Source organism: Astyanax mexicanus, chromosome 23, assembly GCF_023375975.1.
Source record: "Astyanax mexicanus isolate ESR-SI-001 chromosome 23, AstMex3_surface, whole genome shotgun sequence".
Classification (NCBI taxonomy): Eukaryota; Metazoa; Chordata; class Actinopteri; order Characiformes; family Acestrorhamphidae; genus Astyanax; species Astyanax mexicanus.
This window is the reverse complement of record NC_064430.1, coordinates 11,699,309-11,719,721: the sequence shown is the minus strand read 5'-3', so window position 1 is coordinate 11,719,721 and position 20,413 is coordinate 11,699,309. Positions and strand designations below refer to the sequence as shown.

General features: G+C 36.7%; 1 long non-coding RNA gene across 1 annotated transcript in view; it reads right to left on the bottom strand.

Annotated features, from left to right (window-relative positions):
• Positions 1-2,157: 2,157 nt before the first annotated feature.
• LOC103044506 (uncharacterized) overlaps positions 2,158-20,413 on the bottom strand; it is a 43,038-nt gene continuing 24,782 nt past the window's right edge. The window contains exon 3 of the long non-coding RNA XR_002649579.2: positions 2,158-2,535. This is a non-coding gene — a long non-coding RNA (uncharacterized LOC103044506). The remainder of the gene's footprint in view (positions 2,536-20,413) is intronic.

The window sequence follows — 20,413 nt, the reverse complement described above, 5'->3', positions numbered from 1 at the left end:
TATTTCATTTTCAATGTGGGGGTTTTATCTTAGCTGAGAGTAATGTGTTAAATGTTAAGATTTGGAGTTCATACATCATGCATTTGGCAGAACTGGTCAGAAGCCCATTATCTATTGTAACGGGTTCTATTTCTGCGTGTATTACGAGAGCTGGCTTATTCAAAACATAAGCCAGAAATAACTAATGAAAACAAAGTCATTATTGTCCGTCAGCACTGTAATAATGTGGGAAATTTGGGGGCGTATGGTGTAAACTACTCTCACGCAGATGCACTCACACACACACACACACTGTACATTCTGCTGGCATTTTGAGCTGATTAAAAGCATATTTATAATGAACTTCCTGTTTTGTCTGCTGCATATCCCAAGCAGCCTGCAGCGATATGTATTGTGAGTTGTGTACGCAGGGTGTGTGTAAATGCTAAAGTGCTGTGTTGTGCGAGTTCTACGTCACGTATATCAGGGCATCTCTGATTTTCCTGCAATCAGTTTCTTTCTACGCGTCTTGAGTCACTTTATCACTTCAGTCGAGCAGATGTACATTGTTTGTGGCAGTGTTTGTCCCATTGTGTTTTAGAAGGAAATGACTGCACTGGTGATGCTAGCTAACATATTGTTTCTTATTCAGAGTAGAATATTGCCCTAGATAAAAGCTACAAGCTATGAGAGCCTGTAGTTGTTTTAGACTGTGTAATTTAAGACTTTAAGTGGTTTATTACTTTTATTAAATAGCTTTAGTATGAAATATGATGAAAACATCATAATATAGCAGCGCATGACCGGGATTCAAACCAACGATCTCCCCATCATAGGGGCAGCGCTTTAGATCGCTGGACCACTCGAAGCCCTGCTTAATGTTTTACCATACCTATATTAAATCCTGTTTTATTATACAGCTCAAGACAGATAACTTATTATAGATAGAATATAGAATAAAATATTAGACATTTGTTTTGTCAAACTATATTTTATATTTTATATATTTCATATTAAATGTTTACATTCTAATTTAAGTACTTAAGTAGACATTGGTATATTGTTTGCTTTGTTACAAACATTTAAACAGTATTTTTGTAGTAAACACATAAATAAAAGCACATTATAATAAATAAATTAATACATTTAATGGATTTAATGAAATCTAGTAGAACATTTGCATACAGTGTCAAAACACTGCTCTTTAATACCTGGTTAATTACACGTTAACAACAAATATTAAAAAATATATATATTCTAACTGTATTTAGCAAAAGTACATTGATAAATTACAAAACAAAGAGAAACATTTAGGTTGAAAAACATTGATTTTCTCATATGAAGCACATATGTTTGCTTTGTTACAAACATTTACAACAGTATTTATGTAGTAAACATATACATAAAAGCACTTTACAATAAATAAATGAATGAATTAAATACAGCCAACTAAAAATTGTAGAAAATTTGCATACAATGTGGAAAAACAGCTTGTTAATACCTGTTTAATTACATGTTAACAACCAATATTAAAAATATATATAACAATTGTATTTATCACAAGTACATTGATAAATTACGAAACAAAGAGAAACATTTAGGTTGAAAAAAACTTTGATTTTCTCATATGAAGCACATATATTTGCTTTGTAACAAACATTTAAACAGTATTTCTGTAAACAAACACAAAAATAAAAGCACGTTGCAACAAATAAATGAATATATTTAATGAATTCAACAAAACTAGTAGAAATTTGCATACAATGTCGAAACACTGCTTGTTAATACCTGGTTAATTACATGTTAACAACTAATATTAAAAACATATATAATAATTGTATTCAGCACATGTGCATTGATAAATTACAAAACAAAGAGAAACTTTTAGGTTGAAAAACACTGATTTTCTCATATGCAACACATATGTTTGATTTGTTAAAAAAAAATATTTAAATAGTATTTCTGTAATAAACACAAAAATAAAAGCACATTGCAACAAATAAATGAATATATCTAATGAATTCAACAAAACCTAGTAGAAATTTGCATACAATGTCAGAACACTGCTCTTTTAATACCTAGTTAATTACACGTTAACAACCAATATTAAATATATATATATATATATATATATATATATATATATATATATATATATATATATATATATATATATAATTGTATTTAGCACAAGTACTTCGATAAATTACGAAACAAAGAGAAACTTTTAGGTTGAAAAATATTGATTTTCTCATGTGAAACACAATGTCCTCTCCTTCATCCAGAACTGTGTGTTTGTGTGTGTGTGTGAGTGTTTGAGTGAGTGTGTGAGTGAGTGAGTGTATGGCTCATTGTCTGTCAGTCTTTAACTTGTCTGGCTTTCTGTTTGCTGCTTGTGCTCCCACAGCCTCCCCCCATCAGCTGTCCCGCCTGTCAATAGATCCATCCGGTCCAATCGATGGCCCCCAGAATCACTCAAAGTGATCAGCTGAGGGCCCGGGCCAATCTGCAAACACAATCAGTATGGAAATCCATCTTCGGAGCGGCAGCGTGGACCTGGGGAGAGCCAAACACTGCATTAACAAGCGCTTACTTTCTCTCTCCACACCCTAATAGCAATGTACAGCACTGCCAACTGGGCTAGGATTCTTAAAATATGTAATAAATACATGAAAAATACATATTTTTTTATCATTTATTTTTTTCTCTCTTTCTTTTTTCTCTCCAGTTGGGAAGGTCAATTTTCCAACACACTCATTAGGACTTGCTCCACTACCTTAGCAATGCCACCAACACTAGCACATGCCTCCTACGATACATGTCGTATCAAACATCATCTTTTTTTGACCAGCGTAGATGCAGCTTCACTCAGTAGCCAGAACACTCGGAGGAAAGTGCAGCTACCCAGCTTCAATACATCCGCAAACAGATGCCTGTCACACTAGGAGTGATGTGGGGAGAGAGCGACATCTATCCACCCAGAGAGAGAGCAAGTCCAAATGTGCTCTCTCAGACTCTGGCCGCTGATGGCAAGCAGCATGACCCGCAATTCGGAAAAGCGTTTCTTGGATCATAGTAGTGCTGGGCGGTATCACGGTATTTTTAAGATTCTGACGGTTTTAAGGTATATCATAGTGTTTTTATTATTATTATTATTAATTTATATACTTTTGCATGACTGGCCTTTTTAATATAGGTCTGTGACTTACTGTACTGTTAGGAGTACATATAATATAAAACACTAAGGCTACTACTATTGGGTTTATTTTGTCCCAAAAAAAAAATACACTATATATCAAGAAATCAGATTTCATTAGCAGAAAAACAGCTAAAGAATGTAAACAGTACACCTTAAAAAGAGATAAGCCAACAACTTTAACATGGCTTTCTTTACAAAACTATTTTAATAAATAGTTCAGGCTTCCAGAGTGTTAGCTTTTTGTGCTAACTGGCTAGTGTTATCTAGTGAGCTATCCCAGTGTGCTTGTTTGGCGGCGCTGTTCTACACTGTTTGCTTCTACACAGTGCTCCGCTGCGCCTCTAGTGGTATGGCAGAATGTGAAAAATCCATACGGTTCTAAACTGACACACGGTATACCGTATGAACTGGTATACTTCCCAGCACTAGATTATAGTAAACGTGCATTAGTTGGCTGGAACACTCGGAGCACCCATACCAGACAAACCAAGTCTCCCTGAAGCTGCGGGAGTCTCCTGCATTTCGGTAGTGGCTCCCTGATGCCCGCGAGTCACATATAATCTCCCGGAATTGGGGGGGGTTTGGGGGGTTGGGGGTGTGGTGGTAGGGTAACCTCCCTGAAATCAACTTTTGCAACTTGGGATGTCTGCCATACTAGTGCAAAAATGTTGCTTTAAACTCTTATAATGGGATTTTTTTGTTCTAAGTAGGAATTTTTTACTGTAAAATCACTATAGGCCACATTTTCTATAGGTCACAGTTTATTAGTACAGTTCTATCTGTTCTATTTGTGACTTATTAAGTCAGTTCTACACCATGCTCCATTCATTACTTTGGTGGTGAGTTAAGGAGTGGAAATGACCTCACTAATGTTTCTTTTAAATCTAGTAGAATGCACTGCAGAAAATATTGTAATGAAAGCTTTAGTGAAAAATGTGTCAAACCAGTTTTCCCAACTTCCCACTAGGGGTTGCGTTACTTGTCTGAGCTACATGATGAGCAAACACTTTGATGCTCTTTGTCCTTATACTTTTCTTACCCTCCTCTCTCTCTCTACCTTTCTCTCTTTCTGGGCTCAGAGTTGATGAGATGAAGAGAGGCAGACATTCCCTCACTCTCTGGACACTCTCTGGGTCATTATCTGGAATGTGACAGACCCTAGAGGACTGCAAGGGAAGGAGAGATGGAGTTAAAGAAAGAGAAAGAAGAATAAACAGACAACTGAAAAAAATGTAATTGAAAGGAAGAGTGAAAGAGAAAGAGAGCAAGAGAATTGAGAACATTAATTGCTAAATTGAAACAGAAAGGTGACTTGACCATTTGGGAGGGGTTGGGAGAGAGAGAGAGAGAGAGAGAGAGAGAGAGAGAGAGAGAGAGAGAGAGAGAGAGAGAATGATAGGAAAAAAAGTAAGAAATACAGAAGTAAAGAGATTTAGTGTATAGAGGAATGAGGGGAAAAAATAAAAGGTTATAGATAGAACAACATAAAAGAAGAGAAAACAAGAAAGAAGAAAGCGATAGAAATAGAAAAAATATGGTTGTAAAAAAATGACTGTGATAGTGAGACAAAGGTAAGATAAAAGGGAGGTGAAGAATAGAGCAGAATAGAAGTGAGAGAGAGAATTGGAAAACAACAGAAGGATAGAATAGGACAGGTATGGAAAACAAATAGAAATAGAAAATAAATTAGATAGAAAATAGAAATACAGAATTAAAAAGGAAAAAAGAGAGACAAGAGAGGCAGAAAAGTGAAAGATGAGAAAGGATGAAATGAGTGATGGACAGAGAGATATTGAAGAAAAACAGAAAAAAATGACATAAGAGACAAAATGAGAAATAGACAGAGAGAAATAGAGAGAATGTAAATAGAGTAAAACAGAAAGAGTGAGAGAAATACAGAAATCAGAGAGAGAGAAAAAGTAAAGAATAAATCAAAACACAAAAATACAGAAGAAAAATAGAACTGGAGAGACAGAAAGACAGGTATCAGAGAGAGGGAGAAAAGTGAGAGATATTGAAGAGAAATAGAACTGGACGGAAAGACAGATATCAGTAGGTGGAGAAATGGAAAGAGAATTAAAAAGAAAGAAAAAGTGAAACAGAACTATAGAAATCATAATGTAGGAATTTTGAGAATGAGTAGAGGATGAGAGAAAAAAGCGAGACACAGAGAGACAGGTATCAGAGAGAGGGAGAAAAGTGAGAGATATTGAAGAGAAATAGAAGAGAGAGACAGTGAGAAACAGAATGAGAGAGAGAGAGAGAGAGAGAGAGAGAGACGGTGGAAGACAAATGAATGTTGCAGTTGCTCGGTACACAGCGGAGATTGCTTATCGATCCAGATGGTAGCGTCGGGGCGCGGCCGCGAGAGCTGCGAGAATTTTCTGAGGGAGTTAATAAGCAGGCCGCTCAGCTGTCCTGTCCAATTCAGCACACCCTGACACATAATCATGCCAGGATCCCCTTTTTTTCTGTCCTCTTCCTCTCCTTCCATCCCTCACTCCTTTTCAGCCTTTTGCTGCCCTCTCTTTCTCACTCTCTCTCTCTCTCTCTCTCTCTCTCTCTCTCTCTCTCTCTTTCAGGCTCTCTGTCTGTCTATCTCATCCTCCTGCTCTTGTTCTCCCTCCTCTCCCTCCTCTCGCGCTCCTCTTCCACTTGGCTGGGCCCTTGTGATAGATTGGAGTGACAGCCTATAGAAGGAGGCTAATCAAATTGTTTATTATCGCTCCGAATCAATATGTATGGATCGCTAAAGCATCAAAGTGGGCTTCAGGAGAAGGCGGCTGCAGCTGTGGGTTAAAGCCGGAGCCCCCCGGACCACCGCTCAACGTTCAACACACTTTCACTCTTACTTAAGTTGTGATGACACAGAGGGGTCAGCTAAGCATAGGCGATGGGAGGAGGGGGCAAGCACTGACTGGATAAAACACATTTTCCAGCATTTTCTCTGCCCCTCTCTCTCTCTCTCTCTCTCTCTCTCTCACTCTTTCTCTCTCTCACACACAAACACACACACACACACACACACACTCAAACACACACACACACACACATATATATACACGTGCCCTCCAGCCCCCCGAATGAGTGTCAGCCCCAGCTGAATGATAAACAGCCTATCAATCAAATTACCTCAGCAAAACAACACGAGATTGAAATGCAAAAGCCTAATCTCCATCGGGCGCTCGGGTCACGCGGGCACAGACATTGTCCGTCGCCGCGTCTCAATGTTTCGACTTGTTGTGGGAAAAAAAATATCAGAAGCGTAAAAAAAAAAAAGAGCCTAATCTACTTTTAGCCTTTTGGGATGAACTCCGGACCACGCAGGTCAGACAGAGCATCACCGTGCACAATAATACACACATTCACAGTCACACGCTCACGGCTGGCGGCTCTCACAGACAGAAAAAAAAAAACTCTTTATAGTCCTCTCTCGCCTTTATTCAGCGCCATTACATTTCAGTCACTGTTCATTTCGGCCAGCGGTGACAAAAAAAAAGAAAAAAAAGAAAAAAGCTGCCTGGTTCACACAGGTTTATTTCAGCGGGACAAAAAAAAACAGTGAGATCTATATAAAATCCCAATTCCGAAAAAAAAAGTTCAGTTAAAACTTATAATTTTAACTAAATTTGGACTTGTGCAAAGTTGTGTTCACAGGCAATGATTTCCTGTACAGAATCAGTACTGCCTGTTTTAATGCAATGCCACTTGAGGGCCCAAAGATCATCAGCATCCAATACTGACTGTTGGCTTTGTCTCTTGTGAACAGGGACCGCTCCAGATTCTCTCAACATTTGGTTATATTATGTACTGTGAGATGGTGGAGCATCCAAACAATGTTACATTGGAAAACATCTACAGAACAAATAAATTCCAAATAAAATATTGTTATTTAGAGCATTTATTTGCAGAAAATGAGAAATGGCTGAAATAACAAAAAAAGACGCAGAGCTTTCAGACCTCAAATAATGCAAAGAAAACAAGTTCATATTCATAAAGTTCAGAAATCAATAATTGGTGGAATAACCCTGGTTTGTAATCATGGTTTTCATGCATCTTGGCATGTTCTCCTCCACCAGTCTTACAAACTACTTTATGCCACTACTGGCATAAAGTTTTTTGTATATGCATCTGTATTCACTGAGATCCTATAAGGAGTCATTCTGCAGCATTATTGGAGCTACAGTGGAGCAGTAAGCAGTAAGCCCTCTGGAGATCTGTACCAACTGGCTCAGCAGGAGGAGTGTGACCAGGACCCCTCACTGATCACAGCTATTGATCTGATCTGGCTCATGCAGAGGAGAAGCAAACGAGTGAAATGTTTCTGTGATATCAATAATTGGAATAATAACCATGACTGAGAGACAGAGGAAGAAAATTGGGGTGAGAGAAAGAGAGAGGGAGAGAGAGAGAGAAAGACAGACAGACAGAGGGAGGGTCTCATCTGCCGCATAAATAGTGCCTGTCAACCCATGGTGGGAATCAATAAGGTCAAGCATGGCAAACATCACAGATGACTGTTAACGTTTAAACGCTGCGTTTGTAGAGAACACCGAGGATTCTCAGCATGATCCATTCTCCATGCTTTATTATTTATTTATTTCTTAATTTTTTGCTAAATTGACACTTGCCTTCGGTGACATCTTACTAGCACTAAGCACTGAGCCAGCTGAGGCCATGTGCTGAAGTCGCAGAGATACACTCTTAAATATGAAAGTGCTAAAAAATGTTTTTTTTTTTTTAATATATATATATTTTTTTTACTGTTGAGAATCCATATTTTTGTGTTTTATAGGGATGTGTGATTGTGGTGATTTTTTTTTTTATCATTTTAAAATAAATAAGCAAAATCCATATAAAAAAAAAATGAACACAGTACCATTACAAAACCCCTACACTCTGTGCCCAAGCAATACCCAATATCTGCTTCAAGGATCATACAGCTCTGGAAAAGTATAAGAGACCACTTACAAAATATTTAGTAATTAAAAATTACTAAATAAACCTCTGGAATATAGCCAAGAGGAAGACACACGATCACAAGCCATCAAACCATCAAGCTGAACTCCTTACATTTTTGCACTAGGAGTAAAGGCATAAAGTTATCCAAAAGCAGTGTGTAAGACTGGTGGAGGAGAACATGCCAAGATGCATAAAAACTGTTATTAAAACCAGGGTTATTCCACCAAATACTGATTTCTGAACTCTTAAAACTTTAGGAATATGAACTTGTTGTTTTTGTATTATTTGAGGTCTGAAAGCTCTGGCTTCTTAGAAGCACTCATTTGTCACATGTTCACTTCTACCTGGATTAAATCTTCTGTTTATCTGTAAAAAAATGTGTTGAAGCTGTTTGGCTAAAATTCATTGCCTCAAAGCATTTGTGTTCTATTCATTGCCTTAGAGCTTTTGTGTCTGAGATTCCTCATGTTTGATGCTAAAGCTCTCTGTTAAACGTTTACTCAGCACATTAAAAGATTCTGCTTTTAAAAACATTAAAACTACTTCAAGATTTTGAAATAAAAGAAAAGAAAAATGGCATAAGTCTGTTTGCTGTAATAATACACAAGAGGGAGTGCTATGACATGTACTATTGGCACTGCTGTGTTGCTGCCGTAGATCAATATTACACGTTATAGCACGAACCTCGAGTGTGTTATTATGATTATACCACATTCCATTATTACTGTTTATTGAAAGATGTTGAGTTAAAGAGGACAAGAAAATTTGATCTGCTTGGTTATAAACACTCCGCGATTTAAAATAGTTCCATTTCGGCTTGTAAGCTCTGCATCGTTGCTAGGTTACTTGTATGTGAAGGAGTAATACATGAAGAGCTTGAAGAATCAGAGGTGGTGGGGTGCGTTTTTTGGGCTACTTTTAAAAATGACCACGGCCGCCAAAAAAAAAAGTCACAAAAAACAAATCACAATGTAAAAAGACAGAACTAGGGCATGAAAAAAAATGTTAAAGAGGAGAGACGAAAGTTCAGGAGGGGCAAGAACAGAAAAGAGTAAGTAAAAGTCTTTTTTATTTTTGCTAACTATGTTACTGTTAAATGTTTTTGACTGGGATATAATATTGTTATAAAATAACTAATAAAACACTAATGTTACAATATTAGTAATGGCTTTAAGGAAAGTAGCTGATATACTGATAATAAATCCCTTATAAATAAAATACTAAGTCGTAAACTCATAGTTGTTTTGCCATTTGCTTTGAAGCCGAGACATATATTTTGGGCTTGCTAAAGCTTCCCGCTGAAGGGTGGGTTTTAGGCTGACTTTGGCCTGGGTAGTTTTGGTGGACCTGGCAACCCTGATCACATCCTTCTGCTGCTTGATGGCCAGTGGGCAACTTCAGCCCTACAGTGAGTGGCACACAAAACACTGGCGGGCATCTTCCACAGCACTGGCACACTGCTATGCATGCGTTCCCTCACTCAATCATAGCCACGGTGGTGCCAGGAAAATCACCAGCTTCCCTCAAAAGCCCATCCGGGCACCACCTCGATGCTTCGCCACCCAGAATAGAGGCCACTAATTAGAACTGTGCAACACAATACCGCCATTCAGACACTTTGCCACCAGACTGCTACAACAAGATACTTCGCCGTACCTGAACACACATACAATGCATTATTAACGATTATGGAGTCGCACAATTAATTTAACCCCTCCCACCTTCAGCTTCACCATTCAAAAGAAAATAAATTCCTATTAATATTTAACCTGATAATACAAAGACCCTCAACTGCTCTCCATGTCTAACTACACAATACACGCCCCAGCTTCAGAAATGTCTGCATATGTGTATGTGTGTGTGTGTGTAAGCGATACAGGTGTGTAATGGCTTCCAGGCCATCCTGGGTCACTGCTGATAACCTGTGAATGAAAGAATGAATGAAAAATGAGGCCTTCATCAGCAAATGAACCACAGGGATGACTCAGAATAAGAGAATGAGAAGAGAGTGAGAGAGTGACTTTTTTGCTTTTTTTGGTTGCTAAAATTACAGCAATCCCAGATCAGGAAGTCTGTCCCCGCACTTCAAAGCACAGCTTTATAAAGAGGCTGGCCAGCACCACCGGTACAAATTTACCCTCAGTCACCCGGAACGCTGCACCAGCCATACAGAAAACATTACTTCACATGGTGATTAAAACAGCATGTCATATTTCAGCTATGCATCCAAGCTGTAATAGTCCATCTCTGATTTCATTTCTGCATAGAAAACACCTAAGAAATAGGGATCATCATTATCTCTTTACTCAGATAACAGAGAACGTTATAAGAATGTTTAGCATAATGTTCTCAAAACGTGTAACATTTGCATCACAAAATTATGGAAGTAATTTCCATAATGTTGTGATGCAAATGTTACATGTTTTTAAAAACACTTACAGAAGTGACAATTCAACGACATTACCAGAATGTTACAAGAAAAAAAAGACGCTGCCTCTATGATCAGGAGATTGCTGGTACGAATCCCGGTCATGCAGCTTGCCATCATCTGCCAGAGCCCTAAGAGACCACAATTGGCATTGCTCTCTCTGGGTGGGTAGATGGCACTCTTTCCTCTCCGACTTGTTGCACTTTCCTCCCAGCACAGAGCTCAATGCTGGGTAACTTACGTAAATGGGCATGGTCAATGGCTCTCTACACAGCTAACAGAGAATATTATAAGAATTTTTAGCATAATGTTCTCAAAATGTGTGACGTAATAAAGCTTTTCAGCAGCATAAAGTTATTAGAATGTTTCTTGTAACAAAACATTCCCAGCTACAAGAATATTAACATTTTGGAAATGTTAAAAGATACATTCCCTTCCAAAAAAAAAAAAAAAAAAAACACTGACAAAAGTGGTCTAGCGGCCTAAGCACTGCCACTATGATCGGTTTGTATCCCAGTCATGCAGCAGGTAGACGGCACTCTCTCCCTACATCACTCCGAAAGGTTGATGTCTGCAGCACAAGGCGTCTGTGAGCTGAAGTATCGGAACTGAGTCGCTGCGCTTTCCTCCGAGCATTAGCGCTGTGATGCTACTCAGCATCAGTTTAAAAAGAGGCGGAGTCTGACTCCGAAAGGTTGATGTCTGCAGCACAAGGCGTCTGTGAGCTGAAGTATCGGAACTGAGTCGCTGCACTTTCCTCCGAGCATTAGCGCTGTGATGCTACTCAGCCTCAGTTTAAAAAGAGGCGGAGTCTGACTTCACATGTATCAGAGGAGGCATGTGCTAGTGTTCACCCTCGTGGAGTTGGGACATCAATAGTGATAGAGGGAGTCCTAATGAGTGGGTTGGGTAATTGGCCTTGTAAATTGGGGAAAAAAATGGGAAAAAAAGCGTATTGGCTTTCCAGAGAAAACTGTTTCACTGCATTACAGCTTAATGCTGGGTAAATTACTTAAATAAGGATGTTCCTTAGCTCTCTACACAGCTAACAGAGAATGTTATAAGAAAGTTTAGCCTAATGTTCTGAAAACGTGTGACTTAATAATGCTTTAACAGAAGTGGTCTAGCGGGCTAAGCGCTGCTACTATGTTCAGGAGATTGCTGGTTCGAATCCCGGTCATGCAGCTTGCTATCAGCTGCTGGAGCCCTGAGAGAGCACAATTGGCCTTGCTCTCTCTGGGTGGGTAGATGGCACTCTTTTCCTTTCATCCAAAGTGTAATGTCCATCAGCTCAAGGAGTCTGTGAGCTGATGTATCAAAACCTGAGTCGCTGCGCTTTCCTCTAAACGCGCTGTGATGCTACTCGGCAATGCTAGATCAGTAGTAGTTCAAAAAGAGGCAGTGGCTGACTTTGCATGTATCAGAGGAGGCATGTGCTAGTCTTCACCCTCCTGGTGTTGGGGCATCAGCTCAGATCTACAGACAATATAAGAAATATTATGTGACATATGAATTGCTTAATTTTACTGTCTTAAAGGGGTTGTTATTGTCATAGATGTTGAGGGATGACAGGGTGGACGTAAATTTAACATTAACATTAACAAACCAGAGTAAAACCATTTTTTTTAGATTTATTTGAATCACAGTAATTTGATACACTGCTTCAAAGTCAGTAACAAAACAGGAAAAGTCATATGAGTATCCCAAAACAGTTTTTTTTTTTTAAGTTACACAGATTTAAAACGCTTTGGAATTTTTACACGGGCTTAAAATGCAGGAATAGATATGTATAAAGAAATAAAATTAAGTAAAAAAGATAAAACATGAAATATATTGTGTTCATACTGTTTGCAACTAAATAAATGTCAGTAAATATAAGAAACTTTGCCAAAATGTGCATTTTCTATACGGTTCCAACTTTTAAACTGATGATAATTCAGTAAGTGGCTCCAATGCAAATGCTAGAATTACTGTACAAATCTATTCTATTTCTGGGAATGTATGTCAAAATATTTTAGGACTGGTTCGCTGTTTGCCAACTGTTTAATAAATAATCATAATAAATTCATATTTATTAACATTATATATAAAAATATAAACATTTAATATGGACGAGTCATGAAGTTCCTTTAGTTCCTGTACGCACGGTTGTCTGAGAGCTCTGCTGACTTCCTTGCATTAGGCTTAATTAATACACACTTGTGGTTTGATGAGTGTGAGTCTGAAAGGAGATCTCTTTAAGAGATACTTAATCCTGCGATAGCCAACCTCTCTCTCTCTTTCTCTTCCTCTCCCTCCCTCTCTCTCTCTCTCTCTCTGTAGGGACAGTCTCCAGTGGACTCATTAGTCGAGCGTTCAACAATAAGGGCTTCCCTTGAATCTTTCCTGACTCCCCCCCACCAATACACACGCACTGTGAGTGATGCATGCTGCCATTATTACGTTGTTCATTACTCATATAAGTGTCTGACAGATTCTTCATCCTCACACAATCCTTCATCAACTGTGTGATTAATCATAGCCTTTTATCCCCCTCCCCTTTCATCACCTCCATACATACACACAAAGCCCGGCTCACACAATTGAATACAATAGAATAGAGTAGAGTAGAGTATGCTGAAAAGGACTAGAATAATATAGAGCAGAGTACAATAGAGTATAACAGATATGAATAGAATACAACATGATATAATAGACTAAAGTAGAATAGATAAGAATAGACTAGAATAGAATTCGACTATAAGAGAATAGGACAGAATATAATAGAGTAGAATAGACGAGACTAGACTACAATAGACTACACAAGACAGGAGACACTATAACAGTATATAATAGAATTGAATAGAATAAAATAGAATATGTTTAACATGGTTAATATTCTCCAAAATTACTACAAATATTCTACAAAATTACTAAAAAATATTCAATAAATTACTACAAATATTCTACAAAATTACTAAAAATATTCAATAAATTACTACAATAGTAAAAAAATTAATACAAATATTTAACAAATGTACTAAAAATATTCTACAAAAATATAAAAAAATAATAATACAAATATCCAATATAATTACTACCAATACTCCAAAACATGACTACAAAAATCCTAATAAATTACTACAAATATTTTACAAAATTACTGCAAATATTAAAAAATGTATTTAAATATTCTAAAATATTACTTAAATATTCAAAAAATACAACGAAACTACTACAAATATTCTACAAAATTACTACAAATATTCTACAAAATTACTACAAATATTCTACAAAATTACTACAAATATTCTACAAAATTACTACAAATATTCAACAAAAATTAATACAAATATTTAACAAATGTACTCAAAATATTCTACAAAATATAAGTATAAAAAAGTAATACAAAAATCCAATAAAATTACTACAAATACTCCAAAAAATGACTACAAAAATCCTAATAAATTACTACAAATATTTTACACAATTACTGCAAATATTAAAAAATGTATTTATTCTTCAAAATTACTACAAATATTTGACAAAAATACTACAAATATTCTACAAAATTACTACAAATATTCAAAAGAAATACTACAAATGTTCTACAAAAATACTACAAATATTCAACAAAAATACTACAAATATTCTAAAAAAAAAATACTACAAATAGCCAATAAAATTATGACAAATATTCAACACAATTATTACAAATATTCAACAAAATAACTACACATATTCTGCAAAATATGTGTAGCATTCAACATTCAACACAAAATTACTACAAATATAAAAAAGAATACAGATATCCAATCAAATTACTACAAATATTCCAAAAAATACTACAAATATCCTAAAAAAATACTATGAACATTCAATACAAAATTATCATAATTATTCAACACAAAATTACCACAAATATTCAATACAAAATTACCACAAATATTCAACACAAATTACTACAAATGGTAAATACAAAAGAGAAAAACAATATATGTGTGTGTGTGTGTGTGTGTGTGTGTGTGTGTGTTTATGTGAAAGAGACACTTGCTATTGTTTTACCTTGGATCATTTCTCACATCATCAGAAATGAAAGAAAAGGAAAAAAAATGGAGAAAGTGTAGCAGATAAAACTCATCCGTTTAGTTGCAGCGATGCATTACTCTGCTGTAGATTAAATTACCCCGCTGCACTCCTCCGTCCATGCCTTTCTTTCAGGCCTCATATTGATGCAGATATCATTTCCATCGTGTCATTTATTTGAAATACTGTGCGTCTGGGTGTGTGTCTGTGGGTGTGGAAGCTCCGGCAGTGAATCAAATCAATTGATAGAGCAGTTAGCCTGCAGCCTCCCGGCCGCTGAGTGAGCATGAAATATTATGGAGATTGTTCTTTAAAGTGATCTCTTCATCATCATCATCAGAGAGAAAGAGAGAGAGAAAGAGAGAGAGAGAGAGATTCCATGTGAAGCACAGCTGTCATAACTCAACTTCTGATAAACATAGCAGTGGGACACACACACACACACACACACACAAGCACCAGTGTTGATATGGAAAAATCGATCTATAAATGCTAAATACTAAATAATAAATAATACGTTTTTTACAGGGTTTCATTTACGTTAGACACCCTTTTTTCACTATTAAATAATAACACAATTGAAATACATTTCGTCTTACCTTTCAAATGTAAAGTTATTGTAAAATATGTATTTAATTCTAAACATATTTAATATTACAGCAGAAATACCATGAAAGCACAATCCATTTTCCTCAGCAGAGCTACTTTAATCATTAAATTATTTCAGGACTGCAGTTGCTGTGTGCCTTTTTTATGAATTTACCTCAACAATGGCATTCTAATCATGCATCTATACACTTAAGCAGTGTGATTTGGTCATACATTTACCTCTGCAGAGCAATTTTAGTCATGAATATATACCTCAGCAATGTCATTTTAATCATGCATTTACAGTCTTTTAATAAACTATCCTAACCCTGTACAGATGGAATCTTTCACCTGAGAAACAGCCAGTTTGTGAACATGTAAGAAACTGATAGCAGAGATGCCGAATGCTTTCTTTATTGAAATAATGGCTGAATTTTTGGCTGAATATGACTAAATTTTGGTTGCCAAATATTTGGTGCATCAGTAATGATTTCCAACAGACAAAAAGCTAAAGACAAAACATTCTTAATTGTTCTAATAATGTTACTGTTTTAATATGAAGAAAAAATTAATAAAAGGCCCTGAAGGAAAGATTCTTGTTTTCCTGCACCTTCAGTATTTTCTTACACACTTACTTACTCATTTGGCTGGTACCACAAAGTTTTTTTGCAGTCAGCTAGGGGTCTTTTTATTCTTGTTTTAGGCCCATTCTCCTTTATGCAGGGCTCTCTGTGAGGTTCTAGGGCTAGTCTTGAATTCTCATTGGTAAAATTATTGGTAAATCTGTTCCAATTGCTTGGTTGGATTGGTTTTGCTTGTCTGGCTTGTGTCAGTAAGTTGTGCAGATACATTAGTACAGCTTAAACTCCATTTAGTTCACATTGTAGGAATCTAGAAATGATGAATGATGAATCTTCATAGCTTTCTATCAGGCTGATGCTCTGCAGGCTGGGTAACGGTACGTGGATTGATCTAAAGGAAAAAGCTACATTATTGAGTGCCACCAGATCACCCGTCTGCTGTTCTAGCTGAGTGTGTAACCTGGTACCATGGCCAATACTGATGTGTTCACAGAGTAGAGTGGGACAATTCAATCAGTGAGCTTTATTACATCTTAAAAACATACATTAACACTGAAAATGAGCTTAGGACTTTCACATTAACACAGAGCATCATAACTTGTTTTTACAGTAGCTATCATTCCTTAGTTAATGATCTATTGTTATATATTTGCTCTTTTCTCTCATTTTGATAGTTTGTCCTAACAAATGCTTTGTGACAACATTTGTATTAAAAAGCTCTATATAGGGGGCTTTGGGTGGTCTAGTGGTGGACTAATTGCACTGCCACAATGATCCGAAGTTCGAATCCCAGGTCATGCCTGCTTGGCATCAGCAGCCAGAGTCAGAGAGAACAGAATTGACCATGCTCTCTCCGGGTGGGTGGATGGTGCTGTCTCCCCACAACATCACTCCTAGTGTGATGTTGTTCAGCACAGTCACTGCGGGTCACTGCGCTTTCCTCCGAATGCACTGGCTACCCATGATGCATCATAAACAGCAGTTTAAAAAGAGGTGGTGGTGGCTGACTTTACATGTATCGTAACTGGCCTTTCAAAATAGGGAGAAAAAATATTGGGTAAAATAAAATATATTGAGAAAAAAACACCACATAAATATAGTTGAATTAAATTGAAAAACTAAGAAAAATGAAAAAAAAAAAGAGAAAAATTCCAGCAAGATGTGAACGCTAAACGCTAAAGTCCCTACAATCAGCTCTATTTAATCCACACTGATTAAGGAGTGTGCACGGAAACAAGGGCAAGAATATTAGGGCCACATTTCAGTGTACTTACCTTTTAAAAATATTGTGCAAAGGAAAGTTTACGATGCGTAATTGCAATGAACATCAAGTTTACGAGCCACACAAGCAACAGCATCCTGTGCTGCATGTGTGCGCGGGGAGTTGAGGTTTACAAACGAGCACAAAATCTCAAACACGCCCAGAAACTGCTCCCATGTGGGAGAAATCTTCCTCCAGTGCTGGGGTGATGCACGTGATCGAGCTTCTCTACCACAAAGCAAAATATGTACATTTATATTCCACTTAACTCGGAATTAATGACACCTCCTCTGTTTAATTCTGTTCTCAGGTCAGGTAAACACAGAGAAACATATTGCTGCTATTTAGCATTTTCCACAGCGTCAGCAGATTCGTTTTATTGTGCATATTCCTGCAATTCATACAACATTTATTGAATGGAATTAGTTTTTCAGAACACCCCACCAACCACCCGCCCGACCGCTTTATAAAAAACATTATAAATGTTTTTTGTTCACTTCTATTTTCCAAAAAAAAAAAATCTAAATGCATACAACAAACTAGTTGGGAGGCTTTTCTTCGCAGTTGGACGCCACATGTAGAGCTGTGAGTTACTGCGGCTACCTGACTCACTTTCTCCTACGCCTCACGCTGTATATCATATCCGGCGTGAGAGAAAAATACACAAAAATGCTGCTTTCATAAAGGAAGATACATTCTGATATACTATTTTGCTTTTACATGAATCTGAATGGTATGTATTTTGTAACACTTCAGTAAAGTTAAGTGAATTTATGGCATTTTGAGACACATGCATGGCTGGATATTATTGTTTCAGCCTTTTAAAAGCTATTTCCTTTGCTAATGATCAAGTCAATTGGTCAAATGTTCGTCAAGCAAACAGTTCTTCAGTGAAATCATGGATTCAGGATCTCTGAGGTCTTACTTTGAGATTTAAATGAATATATGATACATAGAGAGATAAATACTCTACACTACTCTCTATCTCTCTCTTCCATCTTTCTACATACCTAACCTTCTCTACACACTGCTTAGCAGTCAAAACACCCAGAATAACCAGCACCAAACACAAACACCACCACACACACTCTGATTCCCCCCGTCTCCAAACTCAACTCCAGCTTTTCCAGGCTGGCCAAGTGCCTGACTCTCCGCCCACTTCCTGACCCCCTCCAAAACCGCCTGCCTTACACTTCCCTTACTGTGCTGCTCCATTCATGCCTCTCATCTTTCTTTCTCTCTCTCTCTCTCTCTCTCTCTCTCTATCTCTATCTTTTCCTCTTTCTCTCAAATTCAAATTCAAATAGCTTTATTGACATGAATTGCAAATAAAAATTGTTGCCAAAAAACTGACAAATATAAAAGAATACATTGCAATATGTGAAACAGGTTAATACATTAATGTACATATAGTTTGTGTAGTAATGTATATTGTGATGTAGAGTGGTTTAGTGTTCTCTCTCTCTTTCTCTCTCCCCCTCTTTCTTGCTCTCTCTCTCTCTCTCTCTTACTGCTTTTTTTCTCTCTGCATTTTGATCTAATCCGGATCCGGATTTCACAGGTCTGATGATGGACAGGCCTGGTGTGTTTGGTGTAAATACTTGTAATGACTTTTAATGTTTTTGAATTGTATGTAACAGTGCCACATGAAATAACAATTAATATTTTTTTACACAATAAAAAAATATGTATTTGTATAATAGCAGAATCCTGTATTAAAGAAAGTGTTTTTGTTTTAATATTTTATGGTAAATTTAAGAGTATTTTTGTATGTTTTACTTTTGTGGTGTGTTGTCTTTTTTTGTTGTTGTTGCAAAAATATCATTAACTTTGTTACATTGTTACTAATTAATTAATTAAACACAATTAAACAATTAAACACAATTATTTTAACATTTAATATGACAGGAACTAGTTGCTATTACGTTTCCTGTTAATAAGACCCCAGAACAGTTTTTAAAAGGCAATCCAAAATGATCTCTGATTATTACAAAACATTTATTATAGAAAACTGTTCTTTCTGTCTGTTTTGTGTGATTATTGATACATTCAGCAATGATGTAGTGTAGTTCTAATATGTATAAACACATTTACGTTTTATTTAATATTTTAGGTATTTTGGGAGAATATTAAAAATATCATATTAATGTAACAATGTAACGTAAAAACCTATTTTTTATTAAGTTTTCTGTTCTATCTAAATATGAAGGAAAGGACTGTATTAATGTATGATTTCCACATATTTGCTGTCATATATCAAATGCATTGAATAAATTAGATGTATAATATACTATCTTTATTCTTTCAACTAGCTTCAAAGTATTATTAACATGAATAAGGTTCAAAAATAGATTGCATTATTGTTTTTACATGTATGACCTCACATTGTGACACTGAATAAAAATAAAAGTGTGTGTGTGTGTGTGTGTGAGGTCCTGAGAAAGTCTGAGTCTGTTTCTGTATGCTATCACATCTGAGATAAAGTAAATGGAAAGACTGAGACTTTGAGACTAAAGGCTCTAACAATATCACAGGAAAGACCTGCATTTAAACACTCTTACACACACACGCACACACACACCCACACACACAAACATTTGCGCCCACACACACATACTAGTTTAATTTTATTCAGTTTTCCTATATCATATATATTACATATATACATGTTACTCACACACTACCAATCGAAGGTTTAGGATCGAAGCTTTCAGATAATAAAAATAAATATAAATTAAATCACATTCGCTTGGTTCTGACTTCCAACTAATCAGAGATGGTTAGGTTCATGAGAAAGATGAACGACCAATCAGAATCCATCCTGATGACCTATGACACAGCAGACTGACCACATGAGACTATTGAGGAAACGGCAACAAAGATGTCCAAAATCAACACTGAAAAAACAAACTCCCACTGGAAAGTGAAAGCAGTGAACAAGCAAAGACAGTGTTGCACACATGGCTGGGCTTATTAAAATGGTCTACAAGGCCCATCTCTGGTGTGCTAATGTCATGGTAGCAATATGGGACGAGACCCATAGCTGACGTGCTAACACTGTGCAAGCAATAATTAAAAAATGCCCATAGCTCTCATCCAGAGACTGTAAAAAAGATGGACGCCGTGTCGCCGTTCCCATTCTTTCAATGAAATTAAAGCCAAAATCTTCCGCCATGTTGGCTATCCTGAAACGGAGTCAGCGCAGTTAGAGACCAGAGGAGGGAGAAAGACTGTGGAGAAACAGCCTACTCATTTAAATAACCCCTCCCATGAGGGCTGCCTCCACAGAGCTATAGACAGTCTGTAGGCCAACCCATACAGTCATTGGTCATTGGTCCATTTTCTGTGGG